The sequence below is a fragment of the Epinephelus fuscoguttatus genome, linkage group LG10 (genome assembly GCF_011397635.1).
Source record: "Epinephelus fuscoguttatus linkage group LG10, E.fuscoguttatus.final_Chr_v1".
Lineage (NCBI taxonomy): Eukaryota > Metazoa > Chordata > Actinopteri > Perciformes > Serranidae > Epinephelus > Epinephelus fuscoguttatus.
In genome coordinates, this window is record NC_064761.1 from 10,656,314 (window position 1) to 10,671,352 (window position 15,039).

The following is a 15,039-nucleotide window of genomic DNA, read 5'->3' on the forward strand; positions in this document are numbered from 1 at the left end:
GCTGTGCACTAAGCGGAATGACACTCTTGTCATTAACTTTATGCCCTAATATAGTTCTTTTAATGTCGCAGTTATTTATAAAAGGGGGGCAACGGGAGTAATTGAACATCCCCATAACTGCTCGGCTGGTCGGTCCCAAAAAAAACGCCTCCAGAGAGGACGTCAACATTTTAAGTCATTATCTGTCTGAGCTGTCACATTAGTAAGAGGAGAGCGAAGGTGTTGAGCATAATGCCTAATCCTCTTTGGTTTTGTCTTGTGAAGCATGCCTATGCATGAATCATGAGTCATTAAGTGGCACTGCAAAGGCAGCGATGCTCAAATCACCATGCAGCAGAGACTATAGCCTCTGAGTGAGTGGATAGATGCTGGCATTTTCATAATGACTATGACAGCACACATTATAGTAACAGGGATCAGCGCTGTTAAACTGTATGCTGAGGTACCTGATTTCATTTCAGATTGCATTGATCAAAACTAGCCCCAGAGCGTGTAGGATCTGAACTGGCTTCTTCTTTTGTCTTTTGTCTGAGTTATGAAATTTTAAATCCCTCAGTGATGTGGGCACTCAGCTGAGTAAGTGGGTTTTAAGCCTATGATGGCTGCCAGTGAATTTTAAATAGTTATAATGCATATTGAATATCAAATATTACCTTGCAAAATGCTATAGTTGTTGCAATTAGTGTTTTCATGCAACAGAAGCATGTGTGGATGCTGATAAACTCTGGGGCATGTGAGTAATGTGCAGGGATTGGGTGCTGTATTATATACAGTACCATGTGGGTGGTGTCTGTGGGTTTCAATTCATGATTCTGCTGGACCTACAGAAAAGAAACTGAAGTCTACCCAGAAACAGCAGAAATTAATCCGTGAGAGCAATCAGGTCTTGGAATTCTACAGGCATGGCCGCCTCAGTGTGGTGCTAATTAACCCAGTTCCCCGTGTATTTCAGTGTCCATTTAGTATGCTGTGCTGTGCCGTGGCTGTCCGCGGTTCTGAAGTTGATTTATGTCGCGTCCCAGCAGAGATTTGTGCCAGATTCGGTGTGACACACAGACTCCGTTCTATATTCCTAACTGTCAATTCTGATCAGGACGGTGCCGCAAAAAGTGACAACTTGTTAGAAAAATGCCATTAATTTAACCATTTCCTTAAGTGTATTCATCCATCTGTATGCTACTTTAGAAAAACGACAGCGTTGTTCCCATCCCATTCCATTTATCATCCATATTAAACCTATCCAGCCCTGTGGTTGTTGTTGCAGATGATAAGCTTGTGGATGGGGTGCTGTCCGTGGTGCTGAATAACCAGCCTCACACTGTTTGGAGCCCCCGGGATCATCAAAGTTTAACTTTTAGATTAAAAAGCACTTAAATGCTTGATTGGATAAGTGATTCAGAGTATAGCAAAGCATTACCAAGAGTGCTCTCCTTACATAACATTAAACAAAACATAATAATTACCAACCACTTAATGTGATTATGTTGTTGTACAAAAACACTTCACTACAACCAACATTTCACCAACAATTTTTTTTCTTCTTTCTCCAAATGGCTCTTTGTCAGAAACAGTGTCCCTTTCTTCTCGGCCACGACCCGCTAAGTACCGTAATTCCATTAATTTTGCTATCAACCATTAATGACCGCCATTAGCATATTAATGAGTGATGTTCATGAAATGGATCTTCATCATGTCTGGTGGAACTGGAGCAACCCAGTGGATTTGCCGCTCGGGCGTTTGTGATGAGCAAGGCTGTGTAACTAATTTACACCTTAAGCACAGTCTCATTAGAGGACCTGGGAGTGTCTGGAGAGCATCACATTCATTTTAGCTCTGTGACTGTCTGGGTGAGTGCAGGAAATGTTCCTCCAATAGAGAGAGGGTTGTCACGTGTAACATCTGGCCTTTCTCACTGTCGTTCTTCATTTTCTAATGCCAGCATTCTGTAAAAAAAAAAAAAAAAAAATTCATGTCCATGTCAGAGATGAGTCATTCCTGAATCAGAGACAAAATCTTTATAGGGAAGAGAGCTGTTTAGTTTAGCTTGCATGCTTGTTTGGTTTTACACTTATGACAATAGTGAATTTTAAGGGAAACTTCAGTATTTTTTTTAACCTAGATCATATTTCCCTATATATTTTTTTTGGTGGCTTTATGACTAATGGAGACAACGATTTTTGAAATTGGTCCAGTATTGAGAAAAAAACGCTCCAGCTGCAACAGCAAAACAGGCTGCAATGTAATCCCTATAGGCAATTGTGCACTGTCAATTTGATCCATTAAAAGCACTTATTTTGCAACTGACAAGCTCAGATTATTATTAAGTATCTGACAATATAACAGAAAAGACCTTACTTGTGCTGAGCTGGGCTGTTTGTTAGTGTGTGTAACCAAGTGCTGTTCAAGGAGAAGTCTCCATCTGAAATCTTTTTCACATTGTCGAAATCAGCCATGCATGTGTAAAGAGAAGTGGTTCTTTCCTCTAAAAGTTGCTCAGTGGCATGAAGACAAAACCGTTTAGTTCAGCCCTCCACTAAAGCCTAGTTCACATTACACGATTTTCACCCTGATTTTGCGTTGCAGAGACAATCGTAATCTTTTGAGTGTTCATATCTGGCGACGTGTGCTTCTGTCTCGCCAATTGCGTTACGACCTGTTTGTGAACACCGTAAGATTTCCCCACCTAACCCTTGCCGACAGAGCCCCAGATAACGCAGTGATGTCACCAAACTTGGACACGACACATCGTAAAGGCATGGATATTCTTCCCAGTGTTGAATCAGGCCTGGGTCCAAACACAACATGTTCCCCGTGATCCTGTGGATGCCGCCATTGTTGTTGTTGCTTGCCGGCTTGTCAGTGTTGCCAGATCTTGGGAGAGAAACAAGCAACCAGGGCTATGTAAACAAGCCCAAAAGAAGCGATGGATATATATAGACAAAGGTGACGTTTAGAGAGCAAGCCCAAATAAGCAACTCCACTTTAGAAACAAGCCCAAAGTCGTGGCTAATAAGCGGACCTGGCAAGTGACAACCCTGCAGCTTGTCCTCCTCACATTTCTTCCGTCCTCCTGCATGCTAACGGGGGACGTATCCTGCCTCTCATTGGCTGATGCTCTTTGTCAGTCATGTCAGACTTCTCCAGTTTTCTGGCATGCCAGATATCCAGTCTCAGTCACAGACAAGGGTCACTCATCACGCCAGACTATCTGCTGACTCACCTCCGACCCAAGGTGGCTCTCAAGATCCTCTGCGACGTTAAAATCGCAGTGAAAATCGTGTAATGTGAACTAGGCTTTACTTAAATGGGATGGTGGTGCAGTGGTTAGCATTGTTGCCTCGAAGAAAGAGGGTTCCTGATATGAATCAAGGGTGGGGGTGCCCCTATGTTGGGAGTATGCATCTTCTCCCCATGTCAGAGTGGGTTCTCTGGCTTCCACCCATGCAGAGACATGCAGATTAGGTTAACTGGTGACTCTAAATTGCCCTTAGGTGTGAATGTAAGCATGAATGGTTGTCTGTCTCTACATGTTAACAATAATCTGGCAATCTGTCCAGGGTGACCCCCCCCCTTTCGCCCAATGTCAGCTAGGATAGGTCAACACATATTCACTCCGACCTTGTCACATATTGACGCTCGGTCACGGACTTTCAGACATTGTATCAACTTCTTTCAAAAAACTTTTTTCAAAATACACTTCCATTTTCACAGGAAATTTAACATTTACATACAGTCTCTTTCAAAATAAATGCACTACATCAGCACAACACTGCAAATTAACACACATGGTTGGGTTTAGGCAACTATAGGAAGTGGTAAGGTTTAGGAAAAGAGAACATGGTTTGGCTTAAGAATCTAACGGGACGTGAACCCCACTCTCTCGGCTGAAAGTCAATTTTTGTTGGACCCATCCACCACCACCACTCCACCCCTCGCCACTTGGACTTTTGCCACCTTAACTTTCATCCTTGTCCTGCCGCAAAAATGAATGAATGAATAAATGAATGAATAATTTAACTGTACTCTTTTTTTGACCTTTAAAATGTTATCAGACTGACTGGATCAAATTCTGATAGTAAAACGAGTCATTTGGTGGAGTTGTGGCACTCAAAAAAATGTATCCACTGATTTATAGATGTCTCTACCACAATGTAAGTCTGTGGGAAAAAAGTCTTTTTGGGCCCCATGTCACCACCGGACAGCCTCAGAAGTTGTAATTCCACTGTTTAGCCACTAGGGACATTGGCTTAAAAGTGCTTCACTTCCTGGGGGCCTGAAATCAGCTAAATATTCAGCCATGACATTGATAATCTTTTAGATAACACTTAGCTACCCTTTCTGTACTCCCAACACAACAAACTCATTACAGCAATCCTTTCTCTAACTCTCTCTGATGTTTCCACTGTTGTTTTTCCTGTCAACTTTTGCAAGATTTCCGAACAAGAGTTCTCATTGAAGATAACAAAAAGAGCAGTGAAAGGTAAGGAAAGATGCTTTATTTCTCTGTGGGATCCTTTGTGTAATGTTGTCAACACTTCTAATAACAATCTGAGCCTGTCAGTGGCAAAAACAAGTACTTTTGGTGCACATAATTAAGGATGCACTGGAGCAGTCTATCTCAGTACTGGACCAATTTCAAAAATTGTTGTCTTCATTTGTCACTCAGGGCCCTGACACCAAGCTGACGGTTAGCTGTTGGTCACTGTCGAGCTGTGGGTAAGTCTGTCACCCTAGTTGGCCCCTGTCCATTTTTTTTCATTGTAATGGTCCTGCACTTGTATAGTGCCTTTCTAGTCATTCGACCACTCAAAGCATTTTTTTCACTACAAGTTACATTCATCCATTCACGCACACATTCACATAGTGGTGGCCGAGGCTGCCATACAAAGTTTAACACACTCACACACCAATGGAACAGCCATCGGAAGCAATTTGGGGTTCAGTATCTTGCTCAAGGATACTTCCACATAAGAGCTGGAGGAGCTGGGGATTGAATCGCTGATCTTGCGATTGGTGGACGACCCCCTTTACCTTTGAGCCACAGCCGGCAAGATTCCATCTCGTTGGTCTTCCGGTTTCCCTTTTTGAATCAGTAGCGAATATATGAAGAGTTGTTTTCTCTCATGCGGGCGAAGACTGATGTGCTAATTGACTCTAGTCTGACTTGTAGTGTGTGACCCATCCACTTTTGGACAAGACACAGACAACTTTTTGTTCAAAACACAGACAACATGAGACGACACAACTCTTGACCACTAGTTCTTTGATGCAGGTTTGGTGTGTCCGGTCCTTTAGACATAATAACATTAGAAAATAGTCTCCCTTTAACACACAACAGGATTTGCGTTTTTCCACCACATTTTGTTCTCCATCTTATTAGATCTGTACTGGAGCAGAATGCCTGACAGTCAGGCTCCCGCGAACTCTTAAGGCAATTCCTCCACAGTCACACACAAGCTGAACCCCCCCCCCCCCCCCCCCCATCCCCTATAATTTGACCTTAGCCGTCTCCAATATCCCTCAGGCAGCCATGGAGGACAGTTGATTCAGATAACTCCATTCCACTAGGCCTGTGAAATGAATTTAGGCCTGTTCAACTAAGGGCCCATTCATTTTGGCTCCATTTCACCGTCTATCATTTCCCCCAGAATACCATCAGACCAGCAGTTATCTCTTCTATATTTAAAACAGCCAGGATTATTTGGTGCAGGATATGAATATACCTCATACTTCATACAGATTACCTCAAGCTATCTTGTGTTACCTTCTATCTATTGCTGCACTACAGATTCAGTATTAGAATATAAGCCAGCGCCAGCAGTATCATCCCCTGTTTATTATGGTGTATGCTTATCACCCTGCGCCCAGGACAAAAGGTTCATGAACAGAAGGAACTTTTAAACTTCTCAGTCAGAGGGAAGATTTAACTTTTTTGTCTCATCACAAAGCAGATTCCGCTCCTTCCCCTCTTGACTGCTTAAGAAGTTGGGCAGCAATCATCGTTATTTACCCTTTGTTGAACGCAGCAAAATCTGGAGAACAGCCCCACTGACAATCCGTCTTACTGGGTGCTGAAAAAGACATAATAGGACTCAGGGTTAATGTTTTAATCTACCAGAACTTCTCATAATATCATAACCAGTTCCCAGATGCACCCTTCTGTTGTACTTATGATACCATAAACAACACTTTGTGTAATAGCCAATGCGAGGCTTAATGATGACCCTGATGAAAGGAGGAATTAAGATGATACCAGAGGCTGTGTTATAAAAGGTGAGATAACCTTGTTTTCAGCTGAAAGCAACAACAGTAATGCTGCGATAGTAATCAGTGTTTTCATTCAAGATATTTATCATAGTATGACAGCTTCAGTGCTTAGCAGCGTGGCTGCTAATTCAGTGGGATCGCAGGATTGATAAAACAACTATGGAGGGGGGATGAGGAAGGTAAGCTGCTTTGTCTACCCTTGAGTAAACACATATCACATTCGCAATCTCATACAGATAATATGCTATTCTTCCTGCTCATGTGATGCCATAAGAACTGCAGGCTTAGAGTGCTTTAGTAAAGTTTTGAGTTGTAACTGGGAATGCAGATTGCATTTTCTTTATGAAAAATAAATTTATGACCATAAAAGAAAAAAGAAAAAGTTGTTGGCACAAATCCCTGGATAGGCTAAGAATGAAAAGAAGTAGTTGAACATCAACTGCAGTCAAAGTGCCCTTAGGTTAGGCACTGAACTTACAACTACCCCGTTAAGCTGTTCACTGGCCAACAAAACAGAGCTGTAATAAACATTTGACAACGAATCCCCACTGCAACTGCTCTCTTGTTGTTGCAGTAATGTATTCCTTTTTTAACAAGCCTTGTATAAATGTTTAAAACATTAAAATAAAGTAAAAAAAAATACAGCACAGCATGTGTCTGTCTTTGTAGTTACACATTTCAGCAGTGCAGACATCAGTCAGTTCTCTTCCCGCAAAAAAAAAAAAAAAAAAAAAAAGGTGGAATTGAGAGGCCAGATATGGATAGACCACTGTGCCTTTATACCTAGAGTATGCTGCCATGGAGGAAGCCTATCATTGAAACCCAATGAACAGATAGCTTGGAGATTTATCAGAAATGATATAGTGCTGTGAATGAGAAGGCTACGGCTTCTCCATTACCCATCCATCACCGATGATGTATTGCAGATAAACTACCAGGCAGCAACAAGCTCTTGCTGAGAGGCTGACCTCGTTGATGAAAGCGAAAACTCCCCCATGGCCATCCCAGCATACACAGCCTCCTCTTTTCAATACAACAGTCAGAACTTGTCTCTGTACAAGGGAACTCATATCAACACAATTACTTGTAGGGGGTGGTGTGTGTGCACTGACAGAAAAGAGCAAACACACAATTTGTCTCCAGACATGGAATGGAAAGTTCCCTTCATCGACATCGGTGCTTGAAGGGGAAGTCAGAAGGCTATACTCACTGTGTAGCTGATGTGCGTCTTCACTAGCCTGTACCCTACCTGCTCAATCGCACCTGGTTTCCTTCTCCATTGACAATAATGAATAGACTGCTGGTGAGTCATTTTGTGTTTTGATATCATTGTTGACCGCTAGTCTGAGAAAACAAGCAGCAAAGGACAGGCTGTATTGGAGTATTTCATTGCCGTCAGTAAACTGTTACATTTCAACCTACGTCAGTCCATAACACAGTTGACTGAAGAGATGAGTCATCTTTCAAAAAGCTCTAAAAAACATGACCCTCAGCAATACCGTTTCATAATAATATCCTGGCAATAACAGGGCCCTTTTAAGTAGTGATGTCCCAATTAATTTTTTAGCCCACAGTCCTAATTTCAGTCCTTTAAATATTAGGTTGACCTCTATCAGCAGACAAAATTAAATATTTTACCACTGTAGCACAGCTGCACAGTACACACATTACATAATGCATGCATTAAAGGTAATGAGAACATTTATATTCATTTAAATATTTTGTTAATGCCCATGCATAAAGAAATATAGCCTATGTAAAAGGTTTAATTTTGGGGTTTCCAATAAAACTGAATAAAGTATCCTATGGCATTAATGTTGAGCTGGTGTACCAACACTATTCCCTAGAAACACAACTAATGCATCAGCAAAACATATTTTGTAGGAAAAATAATGCCTCCTGGATTACTTTTTTTCAGCCAGGATTGTGAGGAAACATTGTTAAATGTATTGTCATTTGTTTTCCTTAGAAAAATAAAACTTAAACATTATTAAACTTTTATACATATAAGCACTTACAGCACTTGGTAAGGTTTGGGAAAGATCCCAGCCCTGGTTTCATACAGAAAAAGTCTGCAGTGACTTGGAAGAAGGATTGAAGGATTTATTTATTTCTAAACCCAAATAAAGTTGTTGTCTAAATGTAACCACAAGCAGTACCTCAGGATGCAAACACTGGCCCCTGGTATCATAGTCTTAGGCTTTGTACGCCCACCACAACTAACTCTATGATTTGGATGCAGTACACAGATGCTTGTGAATATTATCCAGGCAGCAATCGTGGAAAACAATTGTACATGAAAATCATGTCCAGAAGACAGGGTTGGGGTGTAGACAAGTCTCATTTGATACATAGGATATATTTTCACATGCAAGCAAGGAGCTTCACCAGGCATTAGTGATCCCCCCAGACTGAGCCATCCTTTGTGCATTTTGATGCCCAGTCCAACCATTAAGAGTCATTTCCACAGAAAGAAAATGACAAGCACCTATTTTAATTGTTATTGCTTGATTAAATGGGTGTTATTAGTGGCTACCTGCATTATAGATATGCATCAGAAGGGTCCTGTTACACTGACTAGTATGTTCAGAGTGCTGCTATCTGAAGCAGTTTTGATTGGTTTTTAATTTATTTTTGTTAGGTGTAGGTGCAAAGACAATGTGGTTAGGTTTGGAAAAAACACCATGGTTTGGTTTAAAATTAGCATGTTACGTGACATGTGCAGTGACCTAAGTCATACTTCGACATACCTCACATGACACACATTATGCTCTTAAAACAATGTTCATTTTTTGCTTCACACGGGGCATAAACTATTGTGTCCTAGGTGAAAGTCCTGTGTTTGGTCCTTCTACCATGCCGTTTGACCTCCCTACATTGCCATTGTTGCTGTTTATACTAACATCATGTCAGCTGACGTCCTCCATTGTAGCGTAACAATAAGCATGGCCATTTAATGTGCTGGTAGTTGTTGAGCAGGATAGCTGGATCAAATGAGTATCCAATACAGAAAATGTACTTTTTGCAAGTGCGATTATCATATGAGTAAAATCTGGTTAGGTTGAGGTTATAAGGGCTAGGGCTGGGGGTAAAATCTGTACTCCTGAAGGAAAATCCTCATTTTGGTTGTTGTGTTCAATGTCTTACTCTTGTGATCAAAACAATCTGAAACTTAATTATGAGATTGTTCTGTAAATATTTTTCTAATAAATAATAAATATGGGAACTTTTCATCAACCAATATCGATTACAGGCTCAAAATAATAACTTCTGATAGGGACCCCCCCCCTTCCGATTTAAGCCACACCTACCTCCCGCTTAAACTCTGCCCATTCCACATACAGACGCAGATAAAGATAATGGTTTATCCTCTCATCCCTAGTGATAACGGCCTTTTTGACATACTAATCTGTGTGACAGGACCCTTCTGAGGGGCCGCACACATGGAGCATCTTAAACCACCTGGACAACGTGAGGCACTGGGCACTAATCTTGTGCCTACTCTGTGCCAACTTCCAAGGCGTGGAGGCAGGTTGCATCTGAGCAGCACCATAGTCTACTTACCAGTAATTCTGAGTGCAGACCTGATCTTCTTCCAAGCGTTTCTTTGCTAGTGTGTATTAGGCCAAAAATATTGTCCATGGGGCAGATGTAAAGTTCTGGCAGCACTGCACTAAAATCATCAACTTCTTCGTATTTATCATAGTCTAATATTTACAGAAGGGAATGATATTTGCCAGCTGTGATTGGTTGTTACTCGTCACATGACATGTGGTGTGCGAAGCTGCGTTCCCAAAGTTGAGCTCTGTTTATGTCAGGGCACAGTTGTCGCACCTTGAAAAGTAAGCCCAGTCTCACTCTGAAGTCATCAAAGTCAGAACGCTTGGGTAGTGACTTGTGGCATCAGAAACCAACAAAAAAAGGCGTTCTTTAACGTTGGCATGATAAGCGGCCGGTTGCCGTTATAGTTTAACAGCGCCTGGCGGCGTCAGGGGGAAACGCAGTGGGTAAAGGACGAATGTTAAGGTGCCTGAGTGGGGCAGGCAGTAGGGGTATTGGATGGGTCAAACAATCACCCGAAAGAGCAGGGTTTGTGTCCTTTAAAATTCTAAAGCCAAACGCTGTTCTTTTTTCCTAAACCCAACCACTTCCTTTTGTTGCCTAAAGCTAACTGTGTTTTTGTTGTCTATTCCCAACCATGCATTTTTGTTGTTGAAGGAAAAAACAACATATATTCTTGGTATTGTACCAACCTAGTGTGTTTATTTTGAAAGAGACGGTATGTAAACGTTAAATGTCCTGTGAAAATGGAAGTGTATCTTGAAAGAAGATGTGGCAGTATAGAGACCTGTGGGTGAGCCTGCCTAATTAGCAACACCACAGCCAACCACCAGAGGCGCACCCTCCTATAAAAGGGGTCGATTCCCCCCCTGCCAGTTCTCTCTCGCTGCTCCTGACGGTGACGTCACTTCCGGGTCGGACCTTTGTGCTTGGACAGGTAACGCGGTTTGTCTGCTCACCTGCTGTGTTCGGCTCATGTGGCAGGGAGCTAATGTTTGTGTGTCCTGCAGAGCGGCTGACTTGGGGCTTTCAGAGACTCCTGTGTGTGTGTGTCACCTAGATGGCCTGCTGCGGTGAGTTTCTCTCCCTCTCTGTAAACAGCTAATCATGACCGCGGCTAACAATTGCGTGATTGTAGGTGAATGCCGGTAGCTGCGCGATTCTCCCCCTCTACTCTGGTGTGTGTCATACCCAGCCGACCCGGCTAACCGGTATGTAGCCTCTTTTGACTCCAAATTGTATGCATGCGCAATTGTATAGGTGATAATAAATTTGTCGGGTCCTCAGATCCCAGCTGCCTAACAGTGTGTGAGCGACGTCAGCTGCCCAATAGTGCGCGAGTGACGTCGGCACGACGTCGTGCTTTTTCTCTGCTTTGTCTTACTGCTGCTTTTGACCGCTGCTTTGTTTGCAGCTCTGCTTTTCTTGCTGCTTCGTCCTTGCTTTGTGTTGCTTTTGGTGCTATGCTTTCTGTTTTAGCTGTTTTGTTTGCTCCTGCACCAAGGTTTTTAATCACATTAATTTACCAATTTTAATGTAGTGATTGAATAGTGGGGTTAGATTCCTCTTCACATTTGTTTATTTCTTTTGTTTCTGTTCTCATTAGTTATTTAGTTTCTCTGCCTGTTTGCCTAATTTGTTATCTAATCTCTTTGGTTTTGATATTTTGTTTGGGCAGAGGGTTATTCTTTCAGTATTTGTCTTATTTCTTTCATTTGTGGTTGGTAGTTTGTATGTAGTTTCTGATTTGTATATAAGTTTTGGATCTTTCTGTTCATTGAATTTTGTTGTGACCCCACTAATTTCCTTCTGTGTTCCTCTTTAGTTGCTGAGGTCCGGTGGTGGTGGTGACCTGGTGGCGGGGTTCCCCCCCTTCTCGTGTGCTGTGCTTCCCTGGGTTCTGGGTCTCCTCACTGAGTGTGTGCTGTGTGTGACTGTCACGTGTGCCTGGGTGTTTATATTTTTGGTTGGGGATTCTCCGCATCAGTCAGTAGCCCACGCACCCCAGTAAGCCTCAGCTTTAATTTAGTTTCCCCCGTTAAGTTGTCCCTGTGTGAATGGTGTTCTCAGTGTTTTAAACTGTTTGTTAAAATAAAGAATATGTTCTTTTGAATGGAAACGTGTCTCCTCGCCTTTGAGTAAAACGAACTTGTGTGCCTTAAAGGTGAACTTGGTTTGAAACTACTCCCTGGGGCGAAACTCCCCAGGTGGCGTTGTTGGCAACAATATAGTTAGTGCATAATCTGACCAAAAACTCGTATATTGTTTCACCCCGTAACACCCCTCTCGCCACAAAGACAATGCATGTAACAGGCAGAACTTGGCACAGTGTCCCAGAACGTCAAGAACCAATGCACCCAGGGTACCTTGCACATCGAATCTAGACGTGGAAAGTCCATGACCAAACATCAATATGTGATGAGGTCGGAGTGAGAACGTGTTGTAAAAGAAGGCGCTCGGGACATGTGTGCGCTACAACGACGTTGCTCTGGCATTTAAGCGTGCCTGCCACATATCTACATTGAAAACAATGAATTTGAGGGTGCAAAAAACTTGGCATGTGTACAGCCTCTAACCCATATCTATAATAACCACTAATGACACCCATTTATTGAAATGATAACACTGAAACTTGGTGGGACAAGATCCCTCACTGGCTTCCTACTTTTAAAGACTGCTGACTGTCTTTGTTTGAAGCCATGACCAAGCCTTATGTAAGAGGGAGTATAGCTGTTCATTACCATTCCCTGCTCTGTCATAAATGATTTTATTTACCCAGACATCTGCACTTTATAGTGTTTGTACTGTTGGAAGACATATCATCAGATTAATGTCAATCAAATGAGAGAACCAACAATGTGGTGTTGGGCTTTAGTACTGCTTAGGTCCCCAGAAAAGCCTCGGGCCAACCAAAGAAATGGTAGAAGAATATGATCTAATGTTTCTGCATAGTCAGTTCCTGAGAGAAAGGATTTTATCCGCTATGAGCGTAACTTACATCAGAATTTTATTTGGCAAGTAAAATAAATCTACGGCATCTAATCGCAGCACCACTTTATGATTAAGGTTGGGAGGGGGCTTTACATGAAAAGTTCTCTTACTGCGACTGGGGAGTGTTGGAAGATTGAATGGTTTTCTTGTCTTTTTTTCCTTGTGTATTCTTCTCATCCAACATTGTGCTCCCGCTAGAAGAGAGTAAACAAATGACACAAAGCTGAGTGGAAGTCGTACAGATAAATTCTCAACCTGTGGTTTGCAGAGGATTGAGTGTTGGAAGAAGGGACAAGTTAAGGCATGTGAAGTGACCCGGTCCACATTACCCCTGTCACTATCTGTATTTCCCAGCTTGGCCTGATAGATCCATGGGCCCTCTCCTGACAGAGATAATACCAGGCGGAGAGAAAGACTGTTTTGTGACAGCGTTGGGAAAAGCAGAGAGGAGCGGGGGAAAAGCAGAGATGGGGGGGAAAGTGCATGACTCAGCGAAAGGTGTCGCACCATTAAAATTAAATTTACAGCTGGTTTCAGACAAATCTGTAAGCTCTGTGGCTGTAGGCAGAGGTGGTTGGGCATTTGGAGGACATTACAAATTGACACCCTACTTCTCGGGACTACTGAATCATTTATTACACCTACCTCTACTTAAGCTGTCGAAGCAGCGATGGGTTTGGCACTGTGTTGTCCACAGTTAATTTATCAGGGATGAGCTGGCTGGTGCACTGTCTGCCCAGTCGGCTGTTGAATCTTCCTCTGTCATTAAAGATGTCAAAACCTCCAGCTTTCATTTCATCAGTAAAGCTAAAAGGAGAAGAAGCCGTGAATGTGCTAGCTACAGAAAGTTAAGAAGACATTTATATGGGTACTGATTTGAATAATCAATAATCATAATGTGCCGCTGCTGCTTAGATACTTATTGTTTCTGTGTAAAGTCGTAACAAAGTCAACAGTTATGGTTTATGCGGGGTTTTAATTTGTCAAACAGTGAGTCAGGTACCACATTACTCGCTGTGCAGATGATTTGTCTCTGGAAGAGCCTGAGTGAGATTGGGTCTCTGCTGGACATTAGGTGTGAGTACGAGCTGAATTACCCCTGAGTTCTACCACTTTGCGATGAGGAACATTTATTATTCCAGAAAGGGGAATTTTCTAAGTATCCAAAAGCAGCAGGCAGATCTCAATGTGTGCACAAAACCATGGATAGAACTGATTAATTTCTTCTGTGGACTATGAGCCCTGATTAAACACACAAATTAAAAGCATAACTAAAACCTGGCTTTCCTCATTGAAGTATTACTAAAACCAGCGCTTCCAACGTTATGCAGTGAAATTGATTTCTTTTTTTAGACATTACCATAATACCCTTATATCTGTCTGCCCAAATTAATTACTTCAATTACAGTGGAGCTTAGCAAAATGGATTTGCTTTTTTTTTTTTGGCCAAAGAGCAAAAGCTAGTCACTCCTATTTGACTATCACTCACTCATGGACACCGGATTAAAATAAATAAATAAATAAAGATCATACGGCTTTTCTGTGCTTCAAAGCTTAATTTTAGTCTTTTATCTTGTTAAATGTCTTTGCAGATATGCACTTGTCCTTTTAGAAATTAAGTAAATGTGATTGCATTCACTGATGTGTGTTAAATAAGACAACTTTTCTTACCAGTCCATGATTTTTTCTGACTTCCTTTGTCATGCAATGAGATTTGCGCTGATGTTTCATATAATGGTCATGTATTTCTGCTTGTGCATGCCATAAAATGCTCTCCAATATCACGTCCTGCACTGTTCTCTATTCAAGCTGTTCAGTATTTGCATGATCATTGCCTTGCAACACACACCTGTAAGTACATTCACCGTGCATGAGCACAGATGGCAAAGAAAATGGATGGAGGTAAATTCACCACAATCTGCAGACTTAATGCACTAAACACCTTTGTAGAAGTTTTTCGCACAGGATGCAACATGGGAAGGGAATACATCTGTTTTTAAATCTGCAGAAATTTGCATGTTTTAACTTTTTTCCCCTTTTTTCGTCAGAAGTCTTTTTAATTGCTCAAAAATTCAGCATGAAGGGTCTTACATAATTTAGCCTCCAAGCCTCTGAGTGGCCAGACGGGTGAGCATTTAGCCAGCAGAAGCACCCAGGCATAATGTAAACAAAGCTTGTAGCACACAAGCCAAGGCCAGACAGCATTGTGTTTGCAGGACC